Below are 15,771 nucleotides of genomic sequence, written 5' to 3'. Positions count from 1 at the left end.
TGTTTTGGTAAAAAGTAAACACAAATCGGTTATTTGAGCAAGTACATTAAAATATCTCTTTACCATACCACGATTCACAATGGTTTACGATTGACAATAATAATGACTTTTGCCGAAATGTCAGTTTGATGTAATTTGGCTTTAACGTAAGTAAAAGTAAATATGTTTCAAACAGAGTTGACGATATATAGGGAAAAGTTGAAGATTGCAGCTTTTATGTGCCTTTTAAAGGTGCAGTGTGTAAATTTTACTGGCATCTAGTGGCGAGGTTGCGAATTGCAAACAAAGGTTCAGTCCACTGCTCACTTCTTGCTTTTGAAACACATAGAGAAGCTACGCAAGCCGCCACCGGACAAGCATGTCATCGCCAGAGAGTTTGTCCGTTAAGAGCTTCTGTAAAAACATGGTGGCACAAAATGGCGCCTTCCATGTAAGGGGACCCTTGGTGTATGTAGAAACGTCTCATTCTAGGGTAATAAACACATAACGGTTCATTATGAAAGGTCTTTATACACCCCTAATAATATAGTTTTGTATATTATTTTGCATTTCGGTCAAGAGATCCTTGTAAAAATTACATACTGCACCTTTAAGTTGAATTCTATTTTGTTGTTTAAGGGAAAAGTTAAGATAATTTTTAAAAAATGTCATTTAACCTTTATTAATGATAATACTATATAATAATCATAGCAACTCTTTACTATAGATATTATGCACATGTGGTGTTGGTGGTATGGAGAACACGCCTCCCTGAACCTACTGTATCGATAGCTGATGTGAAAAGTCAGAACAACATCTTATATATACATTTTATAATGTTATATAAGTTTATACATTCACTTTACTTACAAGAATACCATTACTCATAACTATTATGCAACCTAACCTCAAGGCATTTCATGCTATAGTCACAAAATATTACATTTATTTATTCATGTTCATGCACATGATTTTCTTCTCTTTTTCGTGTCATTGAGCACGACTTTCTTTTTCGTGTAATTTTATGTATTGGTTTCTCATTTTTTTACCATTGTCGTTTCCAGTTGGGGTTAAAACGACTTCAGTACATTTCAGACATCCAAACCCCAACTCTAAACCCAACTTCAAGTGACAATAGTTTAAAAACTGGAAGAAAACATTTTTTACAAACCATTACATAAAATGACATCTTAACCCAAGACCCAAATCTAACCCCAACACCAAGCGACAATGGTTTAAAGGAAAACACCACCGTTTTTCAATATTTTACTATGTTCTTACATCAACTTAGACAAATTAATACATACCTACTGTATCTTTTTTCAAGGCGTGCACTTAATCTTTGTCTGTTAGCATTTAGCCTAGCCCCATTCATTCCTTAGGATCCAAACAAGGATACATTTATGAGTAGTTACACGAGTAAGTATGGTGGCACAAAATACATTTTTTCCTTGTGTAACTACTCATGTAACAGTCTTTAAATTGGGAAAACATGGAAGTGTTTGGTGTCTTTTAAATTCATCTCTGTTTGGATCCTAAGGAATGAATGGGGCTAGGCTAAATGCTAACACATTCACGACGCACTATACAAAGATTAAAGTGCACGCATTGAAAAAAGATAGGTATGTATTAATTTGTCTAAGTTGAGGTAAGAAAATAGTAAAATATTTGTGGTGTTTTCCTTTAAAAAAATAGAAAAAAAATTCAAAAACCAATACATACAATTACACGAAAAGGAAAGTTGTGCTCGGGGACACAAAAAACAATTTATAGAAATTTGTGCTAAGTGACACGAAAAAGAGGAAAATCGTGTCCAAGAACACTAATAAATAAAAAAAATCTTTTGTGACTATACTACAAAATGCCTTGAGGTAGGGTTGTATTACGACAATGTATCTTAGTAAGGGCAAACAGCGTATACAAGTTAATGTGAATAAAAAACAACAAATATGATTATACATAGATTTAAAATATCACAATTTCTTAACCCTTTTTGGGTGATAGACTTGAAATATAGCATACGTGGAGTCATATGGACCGTATTTAACACCATCTGCAAAACATCTTTTTGTGGTTTACAAGGAAAGGAAAGCAAACATGTCTGGAATGACATACTGTTAGGATAAATAAATGGACATATTTTTCACATTTAAATATATTTTTATCTAAAGAAATGAAAATGGCTTTTTTGTAAACGATTGTAAAGTAAAACCTTGAACATGTCAGGTTTTAGGACCTGCGGCTCTTCGCGTCACAGAGGAGGCACTGAGTAGTGGACTTCTGGCTTGAACTACCAGAGCAATCAATTTCTCAACAGCGGGAGCTGCTTCGGACTGGGTGTCAAAAGCTATTTCAAATTCTGGTGACTCGGGATTAAGCGTCGGAATAAAAGTGGAATACCGGAGCAAAAAGATATTAAGGCACCATCTGATCAACCACTTTCTCAAGTGATATAAAGTAAAGAGGAGGAGAAGAGAGGTAAGGAGTTGGAGGACATGAAAGTGATGTTAAACATCTGAAGTTGTGTGCATTACCTTAAACTTTTTCCCAAAATTTAAATAGTTACATATCTTAATTTTAACTCTTTGATTTCAACTCTATACTCTACAATTATTGTGCATAGTCTCATTTGCATAAGAACTTACTTTTCTTTTCATCTCATCTCAGTTTCGTCTCTATACACAAAAGCATCTGGAATTTTTAGAGCTGCGCTTTATGTGACTTTTTAAAAGTTTGTGACAATGCCTTTAGGGAGACCTCCTTTCACAGACCTCAGGGGTAATCACCGATCCTATTTGTCCCTTCTTTGGGGGCTTAAAGGGTCTCTCTTTTAACCTTATGATCATCAGGTTACAATTACAATACAGGCCACATGAACGTACTCCACACATGACTCGTATTACCTCAGTCTACAGTAATGTGGATGTAGCATCATACCTTCCATATCTTTCATTTCACGAATGTCTTTCAGCGCCCTGCTGTTTGTTTTATCTTTTCTCTTTGTGTTGTAATGGCAGAGATGACCGTGCCCATCTCAGTTACCCCTACATCACTCATTACTGATTCATGAGTACCAGTCATTACACGGCATAATATACGCATGGAGGCCATGAAAGGCCGCTTTTGACTTGTCTGCAACATTCTTTAGCATGCCGACTTTATATGCGAAGGAAGGGGCAGCTCGGATACATGACGTAAAAACCTTTTCTTTTCATTCTTTAAATTTAAGTGTTATTTTTTGTTCACCCAAACCTGTATTTTTTACTTATTTATCCTAATAAATGTTAAAAAAGTGAAATACTTTCCTTAAAGTATGACTTGCATATAAGTATGCGCTAAACTCGAAGCCTTCCAAAGCCTTAGTAGGCCAATCATGTGATATATATCAATTTTAATAAAACTTTTACAGTTTTTTACCGCAGTAATAATTTACATGGGTGACATGAGGGTTGAGTTTGATGAGAGTAATCGCTATCAATGATGTAATGAACAGCTAGTAAATATTTTAGGATTTTGTCAAATGGAGTTTCACGCTCTTCGGCCAGATGTCCACCAAGTCGAAACATAGACATAATGTTCTCCAGACAGTTTTAGATTAACGTAGTAAAAGTGACGGGTTGTCTCTACAGGTTTCGCTGTAATGATGATCAAAGTTTTTTGTGATAAGTATTTGAAAGGATAGGGGAAGAAAGTCATGGCAGTGACAGGTCACGTTCCCAAAGCAAAGTTTTGAAAGAGACAAACCTCATACATTATTGTTTGATGTTTTAAATCAAGCATCTATAGACAAGAAACATACATGGCATATTAAAACATTCAATTATAGCTATTTTTGAAGTAATGTAAGAATTTTTATTTTAATTGTTGTTGATATAGGCACCATATTCAGGTATGTATGCTTATTAAGTGGCTGCTTTTAAACATTTATGTTTTGTCTCACAATGCCAAGACTTGTGGGTGCAACTACAGTGAAAAGAGACCGCATTAAAATTGGCGAATATGTCAAGACACGTACCTCGGCCTCTGTGATTTTCTAGCACCGCACCTCAGATGAGCTGTCAGTGTCAAACAGCAAACTAGTTCACGTGACGTGTCATAAACTGGTTGTTTAGTTTAGTACGTTTCAATTTGGTATTTGGTTTTCACTCTCATAAATACCTGAACGTTGCGTGTACAAGATAAAGCACTCAAAAGTGACAACCATGTGTGTCTGCAATGCGTACGTGGCCGCAGACATTTTACGACTTTTAGTCGAAGTGCTTTGAAATGTTTATTGGGGTTACGGTGAGCCTAAATTGGCTGTGGTTTCGACATCTGTCTGCACGTTCTCGCGAAAGGAAAAAGTTAGATCTTCCATTTGGCTTGAAATTAAAGCCTTGCACCTCATAAGATATCAGTCTGATTGTCAGCCAATAGGCATGCGAGGCTTTTCAATCGGTTCGGCCTTGAGGGGTTACTGGTGACGACCCGGGGCTTCCTTCTTTAAGTCGGGGATTACCTTAAGAATAACAAGAGCAAAAAAGACCCTGTAGCCCGGGGCCGAAATGTGAAAGCAAATACCCTGGGAGGTGAAGAGAAACCGAGAGGTGATTATCGTGGCTTAGACTAAATAGAAATTAACAGTTAGATCTGCAACGCCAAAATGGTTTCAAGAACCAACTTTGTTTACCGTGTGACAAATTTGAAGCTTGTGCCAAATGGGACTCATGTGTGCTCTTGGAAGTTATCAACACAGTAGTGTGTAACAGTCAAAGGTAATTTCTGTCTGCCTTCCCTTTGAAGAACAGAGCCGCCGAGTTTTAAAGTGTCCCGACACGTGGTTTTAATTCAAAAGCACCCCAGTAAATACCGCTCTCCATGTATGCCGTCAGTCCCCATGCGGTTCTATATCACAGTTTTGATGTAAACTATTGCGAATATTTACAATTTCTCCTCTGAAATAGTTTCCAGAGATGCAGGTGTTTGCCCGTGAAAAATTCTCGGACACATGCTTTCATCCGCGCTCTGTAAACTATCGGGAGATGTCGGGGGCCTTTATCTAGGGTTTGGAATATTGCCAACCCCGTTCACTCTTTTCAACCATGTGGCTGCAGGGAGGAAGAGTTTTTAAGGACTCAAACTTGCACAGCAGTTTGGATCTTAAACTTGACATAACAAGCTTGTACGATAGTTGCTGTAATCGCTGTCATGTCTTGCTTGGTGTTAATGATGTCAGTGGAATGCACCTGTAGAGTAAGAATCGTAGGAAAAGTCGTTGATTCATGAATAGTATAGGTGTGACTCTAACCCCCTTTTATCATTGTATTGCTATATATCAATATACAGGACAGTGTTGTGCAAAAGCCATCATGCACCATCTTCGTGTTTTAGCAAAGTTTTATTAACCATCCATATTTATTTGTTGCTCTCTTTATTAAAGGAAAACACCAGAGTTTTTCAATATTTTACTATTTTATTACCTCAACTTAGACGAATTACATACCTATCTTTTTTCAATGCGTGCACTTAATCTTTGTACGGCACGTCGTGAATGTGTTAGCATTTAGCCTAGCCCCATTCATTCCTTAGGATCCAAACAAGGATGAATTTAGAAGCCACCAAACACTTCCATGTTTTCCCTATTTAAATACTGTTACATGAGTAGTTACACGAGTAAGTATGGTGGCACAAAATAAAGCGTGGCTTTATTGATGTTACGGCACCAGAGGTTGAAGTGCTGCAAACTAAGTGCTCTTCCGCCATACAATATAGTTCTCATTTTTTTTTAAATGAGAACTTAAAAAATCGCCATGTTTTATTTTGTGCAACAATACTTACTTGTGTAACTACTCATGTAATAGTCTTTAAATAGGGAAACATGGAAGTGTTTGGTGGCTTTTAAATTCATCCCTGTTTGGATCCTAAGGAATGAATGGGGCTAGGCTAAATGCTAACACATTCACAACGCACTGTACAAAGATTAAGTGCACGCATTGAAAAAAGATCGGTATGTATTAATTCATCTAAGTTGAGGTAAGAACATAGTAAAATATTGAAAAACACAACACAAACACAAACAGAAAATACAGGAAATATAAACAAAATTTACCAAATAATATGTCTTCTTCAGGCATCATTCAGTATTTAGTTTGACCTCTTTTGGCACTTTTCTCTTTTGAGGAGACTGAAGTTCTGAAGTCATTCAACAAGAAGTAGAAATTAGGTTTTTATTTAATTTTGGTTTAATAGGGCGTACACATCAAATGTGAATATAAAGGAATATTCCATTTTCTTAAAAGAAAAATCCAGATAATTTACTCACCACCATGTCATCCAAAATGTTGATGTCTTTCTTTGTTCAGTCGAGAAGAAATTATGTTTTTTGAGGAAAACATTCCAGGATTTTTCTCATTTTAATAAACTTTAACATTTAACACTTAACTCAACACTTAACAGTTTTTTTCAACAGAGTTTCAAAGGCCTATAAACGATCCCAAACGAGGCATAAGGGTCTTATGTAGCGAAACGATTGTCATTTTTGACAAGAAAAATAACAAATATGCTCTTTTAAAGCACAACTTTTCGTCTAGGTCCGGTCCAGCGTGACCTAACGTAAATGCGTAGTGACGTGATACATATATAAAACGCACATTTGCGGACCATTGTAAACAATAAACTGACACAAAGACATTGATTAGTATCAGTTGACATACAACAACGTCGGAACGGTCCTCTTTCTCAACACTGGGGCGGAGTTTCGCGTTCGTCCTCTTTGACCTCTTGACGTCATGACGTATTGCGTGGGGTCACGCTGGCGCATCACGACCGGATCTAGACGAGAAGTTGTGCTTTAAAAGTGTATATTTGTTATTTTTATTGTCAAAAATGACAATCGTTTTGCTAGATAAGACCCTTATGCCTTGTTTGGGATTGTTTATAGTCCTTTGAAACTCCGTTGAAAAAAACTGTTAAGTGTTGAGTTAAGTGTTAATTGTTGGTGTCTATTAAAGTCCATTAAAATAAGAAAAATCCTGCAATGTTTTCCTCAAAAAACATAATTTCTTCTCGACTGAACAAAGAAAGACATCAAAATTTTGGATGACATGGTGGTGAGTAAATTATCTGGATTTTTCTTTTAAGAAAATGGAATATTCCTTTAACAATTTGCGCAAGTAGATTACATGCAAAATCAATGCAAAGATGCGAATAGATGCAAAATCGCAGGGGGCGATACGAATAAAGCGAATTGGCCGGCGCGATTGCCGCGAAAACACACTCTATTCACCTCAAATGCGTCTTGAAAATATTAAACTTGCACGATATTAAAAAGTTTGCATGATACGAAGTTAAATACCGTAAGTAATCTAGAGCGAGGAACTTGATGCCTCATGTTTGGTGTGTACGCAGAATACGAGATTCTGCAGGTCCCTGCTGTTGCTTAAGTGTAAGAGGAGCTCACACCAAACACTTAACACTTTAGCTTATAATGCATACAAATTTCCTGTGTTTTCTGGTTGAATTCTTCTAAAAAGACTGAGAAATTATTTTATATGGTCAGTATGGCCATTGCAAAAACAACAAATCTAAAAGTGGCATGGTGGGTTGAGACTTTTGCACAGTACTTAAGTTATTTCAATTTTTTTTAATTTTATAAAGTTTTTTTTTTTTAACTAAAAATTGTCAGATAGAATCTGGTGTGTAGATTTTGCACTTGGTCATCTATCAGATTTATCATCTTGACTCCTTTGAACCAAAGACTATAGATGTCTTGTTTTTGTTAAAGCACACATTGAGGCATGTTAAGAATAAGATCATATGACAATGCATTCACGAACACTTCTTGCATTAAAAAATGACTGAGAATTGTGCTTATGACTGCATCCGTAACTAGAAAGGTTTGCACTCGAGTGATGCTTGATTGCGAATACTAGTTTTACATCACCTGCACCCTATTTATTTTACTTGTGGTTGAATGATCCTTTCCGTTGTGACAAAGATGCGTGCCAACCAAACACTGGAACGAGTTTTAATATTTAGAGGAGCTGAAGACAGTTGTATACAGACGCTATGAATCGCTGTGTAAATCAAAACATCTGGATAGAGATGTGGTGAGAAGAAAAAAGGGCCCGACACAGGAACGGCACAGCGGAGCCAGGCTGTTTGATTCAACCCTCTTCTTTTGATTTTTCCTTGTCATGTGTTGATAGATTTAACATTAACATTATGATTGATATAAGTATTCACAATGGCTTAAAAGTTTGAGTTGATATATTATGTTACAACCTGAGAAAGCATGTTTATTGGTATATGCAGACATCTTTAACAACAAACATTTCTGTGTTTCGACATTTACATCGTGTTTATTATTGAAATGCTACTATGCAATGTGGCTTGAGTGTCCAAATATCATTGACGACATTCAGTTTTCCTCTGTGGGCAACCCTACATGAATATTTTAAGTTGAGAAGTTATTACTATGGCAACCAGATAAGGTGCACTTGGCCTCGTACACACTGCATTTTAATTTGATTGTCACTTCACTTTTTAGTGTTTAATCCTGTTCTGTACACACACACTTTAGTAATTTATGGGAATGACTGACAACCGGATTAACTCCCGCAAAATGCAGGTAGTGACAACCGCATGTAGACAAACTCTTCATAGTGTTTACATAACCAAACTGAACAACTAGTTGTTAATAAAGTATTTAAACATGCATCATGGACATGACAGGTCTCTCTTTTGAAAAAAATAAATGCCTAGAAGGCGAAAAAGTATTCTGTATGCGCAGTCAGTGGCGGTTCGTGAGTGCTCATCCGAGGGGCGCTAATTCAAAATATGTGTTCGGAGTGTTATGTGTGTTGCTTACGTTTTCAAAATGTGTGTTTGTTGTGTCATGCAAACCATGTGCGTCACGTGTTTTGTCAAGGTGGGTGCCTGCTGCACATGTGTCAAAACCGTTTATGATAAAAGAGACGCTCACGTTCAAGACACTCCCTTAACGGTAAACTCTGATTACGCATGAGATTATGTGAGTATCTGGCAAACACGAGCGTCTCTTTTATCATAAACCCTTTGGGCGCGTCTGCAGCAGGCACTTATTTTGACAAGACACGTGATGCACATAGGATCACTCAAAGCCAGAACCCATATTTTGAAAAAAGGAACCACACACACAATGGGCTACGTACATGTTGTGACGAACTTCGCATCGAGCGCCCTCGAAAAAAGAAGTCACCGGCTTCGCGTAGCTCACGTTTACAAGCCAGTTGTAACAGTGGTCGCTTGGTTAAAGTTTATATTTAAAAAAATATTGCCCTAAAGGGGAATCAAACCTGGATCGCCTGTGTCCTAGGTCCATGAGGCCACCACGGCGCCACAATGTCACGTGATATAAATCTCTCTCTAAAACTCTCCAAGTAGCTTCCAGTAAAATTCACGTAAAAAAATAGTGTTTGGGTGACAGACAAGACGAATGCAAGCATTATAACATTACTTACTAGTACAAAAGCATGAGGGCCAAATCAGCATCGGTAAGAACCCCTCCTCCTTCTTTAGTTCACGCCAGCGAGCGAACGTTGGCCCAATATAATTGATCCTCGTCCTTATTTTTATTCTGTCACTATCCCCTTTTCTCTTTCTGGTCTCATTCGACAAAACTTTTGGTTTCTTTTTCTTAGTTGCTGCTTCGGCCATGACAAAAACATCAGGAAAATAAATAGTTGCGCTCTCACGTCCGAATTTGAGGAAGTGGAGAAAGTGGCATATGCTGTAAAGCAGATTTTTGTAGTTTTTTGTTTTGTGCTCTGGTTTCTACCCGAAACCCCGAATTTAAAAGTACGAGTAAAAGCGATACAGACCCCGTCAGGCTATGGTGGACATGTCATTCAACCTATTTTAAGTCGATGTACCATCACAAGGGTCTTGAAAATATATTATGAAGATTAAAAAACTACAAAGTGTCACTTTAATCAAAGGAGACGTGGGAGTTTTATCTAAACATTAAAGGAATAGTTTACTCATTTTCAATATTAAAATATGTTATTGCCTTGGCTGGGAGTTGTTGGTGCATCCCTCTGTCGTCTGTGTGTGTGCGCGTGGGCGCTGGAGCGCGCTGCGGCGCTTCGATAGCATTTGGCTTGGCCCCATTCATTCAATTGTGCCATTTGGAGGTGAAGTTGGAGGTGACCAGGCACATCAACGTTTTTCCTATTTGAACGAGTGGTTGTACGAGCAAGTTTGGTGGTACAAAATAAAACGTAGCGCTTTTCTAAACGGATTTAAAAGAGGAACTATATTTTATGGCGTAATAGCACTTTTGGGAGTACTTCGACTCGCCTGAAAAGTCCGCTCCCCTTCTCACTCTCATAATGGTAGAGGGAGGGTGTTACTGCGCCGAGTATAAGTACTCCCAAAAGTGCTATTACGCCATAAAATATAGTTCCTCTTTTAAATCCGTTTAGAAAAGCGCTACGTTTTATTTTGTACCACCAAACTTGCTCGTATAACTACTCGTCTTAAATAGGAAAAACGTTGATGTGTTTGGTCACTTCTAACTTTATCTCTAAATGGTACCATTGAATGAATGGGGCTAAGCTAAATGCTATCGAAGCGTCGCAGCGCGCTCCAGCGCTTACGTGCACGCACACAGATGATAGAGGGATGTATCAACAGTTCTTAGTTAAGGTAATAACATAGTTTAATATTGAAAATGAGTAGACTATTCCTTTAATACAAAAAAACCTGTATACTTGGGAGCGGCAATGTATGAGGTGTTTCTCTGATGTAATAGTACATTATTTTAAATCAAAAGAGATGGAGTGTTATCCAAAGATTAATGGCAAGGGAAGCTTATGATACATGGGAGCAGACACGTATGAGGTGTTTCTAGGAGGTTTTACATACTGAGTCATCTTCAAATAATGGGACTGATCAGTTGAATGCGAAATAACTGTTTCCATTGCTGTTTTACGAAATACACCTTTTCCGAATTGCCTGAAAAACCACCTCATGCAAGCGTAAAAAGTTTTGGAAGTTTTTGCCAAATTTGATGTGTTTCCATTGGTCGTATTTTCAATGTCAATTTGCGCAATTAGTAGGGTAATGGAAACGCAGCTACTGAGGTATACCCAGGCCTTAATGTTTTTGTATGGCCTAATGTATGACCTAATGTGAAAGCTAATTACAATAAATAGCAAAATAATGTAAATAAATACATAATTTAAAGTTTAACCCTTTAAATTCCTTACTACTTATATAGAACCATTTTTTGGCATAAATGGGGGGACCCTATGGTTCTGTATAGAGCCCCAATGGACCTTTTTTGAGAGCAGACTATGGTAGCGAAATGTTTTTTCTCCTCCCGTAATAATAACTCTAAACTTGAGTACAAGCGTGAGAACAATCCTTCCGTGCGTTGTCGCCACAAATACCAAACATGGTTTAAAGAGTGCCTGAGACTATCCAGGTTAAACCTGTGAGTGTCTTTAAATACATCTGCTGTTCCTGTCTTCTTCATGTAGAGAGCTGTTTTCATGTCCCCTGGGGTTAGAATGTCAAAGTGTTTATTTTAGGACCATTAACAATTTACACTTAACTGTCCTTAATGTCATTTTGCTCTTGAACTGGCATCCGAAGCCTTATTCAGATCCGCTTGTAAAGTCATTCCTCACCTTCCAAAACTTTTGAAACGAAATGTAAATACTTTTTTCTCCTGGCAATGGTCTCAGAACAAACCACTTGGAACTGTTTGGGTTACAAGCTTTGGGTGGAAGTTTTTTTTTTAAGCCATTAGGTGATATAGCACCCTGTCGCCTTGCTTTAACAGACAGGGTGGCCCATATTTGTGACCCGAGTCCACCGACGGGTATGTTGAATACTAGCACACAGCTGCAGGTTGGACTTAGTTTGTTCAGGTTTATGGATGTTAAAATCGTAATAATGAAATAAAGTCAAATAATGTTTGCCTTAATTTTAAAGAAGTTACAACTAAGCCTAACAAAATTGCATCATTCTGGAAAAAATATCCAACACATCTGTTTCGGATTGAAAGCATTCAGATTTTAGGTATCTCATCTTTTTGCCTGCAAAATCCCAGTGGTTTCTCAATAACAGTAATACAATAATTGGCGAGTATACAACTGTACAAAGAGAAACAGGAAGGGTGTCAGGAAAATAGGACACTTGACTTTTTGTCTAAATTGACTGCTATTATCCTCTTTATATGGCTTCTGCTGAATGCTGTCCAGAGGGCAAACAAGAGACATCTTAGGATTCCAAGCAAGCTGGAGCGAGCCAGTAGCACGCAATCCGACAGAAGCATTTACTTGGCCGAGAGCGTCAATCCGATGCGTTTAATCCTTTCATCAATTCAGTTTGAATACATCGGCATTTCTCTTCACAATTATAGCAGCTAGCTGTCAATTTCGCTAAAGTACCTGATGTGTTTGAAAAACATTTGCGAAGCATTTGAAGCCACTCCAAAACCAAAGCATTTTATATTTTGTGAATGGAGTAAGTTGTTTTGCAGTTGTTAGTGGATGTAAATCTTCATTTCATTGTTGTCCAGTTAAATGATGTCACTTCTGGTTTTCTTTGAAGGATTTTCTTTTTCAATAGTTAAATTGTGCAGGTGCTGGGTTGGATCTTTACTATTGGGACAAATAATATTTTATCTTGATGTGTTCACATTTTACAATGATCTTTTTTCTCTTTTAGTCTAAAAAAACGAAAGTCTGGGTTTTAAAAAAAAGTCATTGTGGTATCATATATGGTTGTATTTGTTAACATTAGTAAATGCATTAGTGAACATGAAAAATGTTGTTGTCAGCATTTATGTTAGTTAATGCCAATACAGTTGTTCATGTTGGTTCATTGTGCATTTACTAATGTAAACAGTTACAATTTTTAATTTGGAAAAGTATTAGCAAATGCTCAAATGAACACAAACTACATGCTGTAGAAGTTTGTACATACATTGTTAGTTTGTGTTAGCTAATGTGTTAACTAATGTTATTATACGGCTTGTTAAAATGCTTAATTCTGATTGACCACTCATGATATTTGCAAGTTTGTTATTCCCAGATAACATCCTCTCAAAACGAATAACAAACATTAACTCGAATTCTGCAAATAATTTTGACAAGTACAGTTTAATATTACACAAAAATGTAATATAAATGTCTTTAAATAACATATATGACATATTTACAAATGATTAAACCAAATAGCGTGTCATATCGTGACATTTGAACAAAATTAAACAGGTTTTCATTGCAGAAGGTCTGCATTCGTTAACTCGTTCCCCGCCAGCCTTTTTTTAAAAGTTGCCCGCCAGCATTTACTTGTGATTTTCACAAAAGTTTCACAAATGCCCTCCAGAAAAAAATGTCTTCTATAGATATATAAACATACAAATATATCAAATGAAAGAACAGACCCTCTGCTTTTTAAACAAAGAAACGGAAAATACGTTTTATACTATCTTCATTTGTTCTCTTTTTATAACCTCTTATGTATATGTAGGTTTCTTAAAAAATACTACATTTTGAACAAAAAGCTGAATAATTGCATTTTTTTAAGGAATTTTGTTAGAAATCAGATGCAGAACGATTATCAAAACATACACAGAGTTTAAAATTAATTAAATTCATTTTTTGCATCAGTTTTTTATAAATTAGTAAGGTAAAATAGAGTAAGATCTAGTGGATAATAGCGGAATTACAGATTACCATAAAAATTCATCAGGAAAGTACGAAGCCCCTAGAAAAAAATGAACTAAAGTTTAGTTTAGCGTGCGCACATGAAACTATCGCGTTTAGTTTCACGTGCGCGCGATAGTTTCACGTGCGCATGCGAAACGAAACTTTTTTTTTAATTCTGCATATGAAGGTTTCACGTGAGCACATGAAAGTTTCACGTGAGCATGCAAAAGTTTCACGTGAGCACATGAAACTAAACTTTAAATTTAGATTAGCTTGATAGGAAAGCGTCATTTGCAGGGATTTTTTTCTTAATTGACGAAATAACTCATCAATGGTTAAGGGAAAGAGTTAAAAATGAGCTAATAAAATATTTCAAATCAATATTTAATGTCACTTACCTTACTTATGAGGTAAATAGTCATGTAATAAGGAGGATAATGTACAAGCAGCCGGTTGTTGTAAAATAAGCCTCTTTAGTGTGATACAAGACCCTCATTGTTGGCCATGGCTGTTAAACAAGACTTTATAATTTAACTTTTTAATAAAACACTTTTATAGCATAACAGACCTAACATCCACTTTTGTTGTTCGGCAGAGTGCAGTATAAACATTCTTTGAAACACTTTGCATGGCCTCTCTGCTTGGCTTTTCATGTTATATACAATTAACCACAAACTAACAATATGTACACAAACCCTCCGGCTATTTCATCAGTCTGAGAAATGACTACTTTACTAGGGTGTAGTGAATGGTTACCAGGGCGTATGTACAGTAGTTGCTAAGTTGTCCTGTATGTTTTTAACACATTTCAGTGTTGTTGCTATAGAATTATTTTAATTCCTAGAAATGACTGAGGTGTCATCTTCAGTGCAAGTCTATTAGGTTTTTTTCTTGTTGTAGTCTAGCACATCTGTAATAGCACATCTGTGCCCCACATTTTCTTGTGGATGTACAGCACCAAAAAAATATGGAAACACTTACTCACTCTTTATTTATATTTTCTACCTCATAGAATAATAGTAAACTCATCAAAACTATAGATTAATACAAATGTCACAATATGAATTATGTTGTGACTAAATACCTCCAAAATAAACAGGGAACTCGTACTTATTTTACGAGTTTGCTAATTCGTATGAAACTCCACCCTTAACCCCCACCTCTAATCCAGTGTTCAAATTGAGGGGGACTGGGGGGGTCCAGGACCTCCTATAATCATTGAGGGACCCCCTATAAAGCAAAAAATATAAATAAGGGGGTTACCCTAGTTTTTATTGAAATTAAAGTACTACTTGACTTAAATATCCTCGCACAAAGCGATACAGTCCATTATTTGTCCCAATTTCACAATAAACTAATCCTAAAGATTTTTGTCCGAAATACAAGTAATCTCTCAAGTGCGCCTCACGCTGTAAAGGGTAAAAAAGTCACGCACTAAAGGGGGTCACACACCGGACGCGCAGCTCAGTGACGCACAGCAAAAATGCAAAATATGTACGTTAGCAGCCAATGTTAATCGTTAATGATCTGGGACAAAAATTATGTAATTTAATGTTAAACTATGTGAGTGGCGCACTGTGGCGCGACAGGGATTTGAGCAACTTCCTGAATCGTAGCTGGGCACTGCGGACAGGCGGCACCTGTCAGCGCCAATGTGCGTACATTCATATAAAACAATATGTTCGATTTTTTTAGAACAGTGCGGTGCTGAGCTGCGCGTACGGTGTGCGACCCCCTTAATTTGATGTGTAAAAATGGTTATGGTTTCAGTTAAGGGTAATTTGGTGTTTTTTTATAATCAAAACGTTAAAATGTTGATCCAGGATCACATCTTACTTTGTGAAATTACGGCCACCGTATAATAATGGGGGGCTTAGCTAGGGGCCCCCTATAATCTTTGACATAATTCGAACACAGCTCTAACCCCAACTTCACAGGGGCAAAACCAAGGAGTGTGGTCGTACAAATTAATACAAATTACATTTCATAAAATACTTAGAATTGCCCTGAGATTGCGTTGAAATCAATTTAAAACTCTGATATATTTTATCGTCTACAATGTAGTCACCCTTTACCTAGAATTTGCGAAATCAAAGCTTGAGGTCTCAAC

The 15,771-nt window shown here is 36.8% G+C and overlaps 1 protein-coding gene across 8 annotated transcripts in view; it reads left to right on the top strand.

Moving 5' to 3' along the window:
- ngfb (nerve growth factor b (beta polypeptide)) overlaps nucleotides 1-15,771 on the top strand; it is a 117,103-nt gene that overhangs the window by 89,925 nt on the left and 11,407 nt on the right. The window contains exon 1 of one of the 8 annotated variants that reach the window (XM_073870440.1): nucleotides 2,208-2,457. The exons of the other annotated variants lie outside the window; for them this stretch is intronic. The gene's annotated coding sequence lies outside the window, so the exon portion shown is untranslated. Of the gene's footprint in view, nucleotides 1-2,207; nucleotides 2,458-15,771 lie in introns of those variants that run through there. 8 annotated transcript variants of the gene reach the window in all.

This window comes from Misgurnus anguillicaudatus, chromosome 8, assembly GCF_027580225.2.
Source record: "Misgurnus anguillicaudatus chromosome 8, ASM2758022v2, whole genome shotgun sequence".
Classification (NCBI taxonomy): Eukaryota; Metazoa; Chordata; class Actinopteri; order Cypriniformes; family Cobitidae; genus Misgurnus; species Misgurnus anguillicaudatus.
The sequence above is the reverse complement of the archived record's forward strand: the minus strand, read 5'-3'. Positions and strand labels throughout refer to the sequence as shown.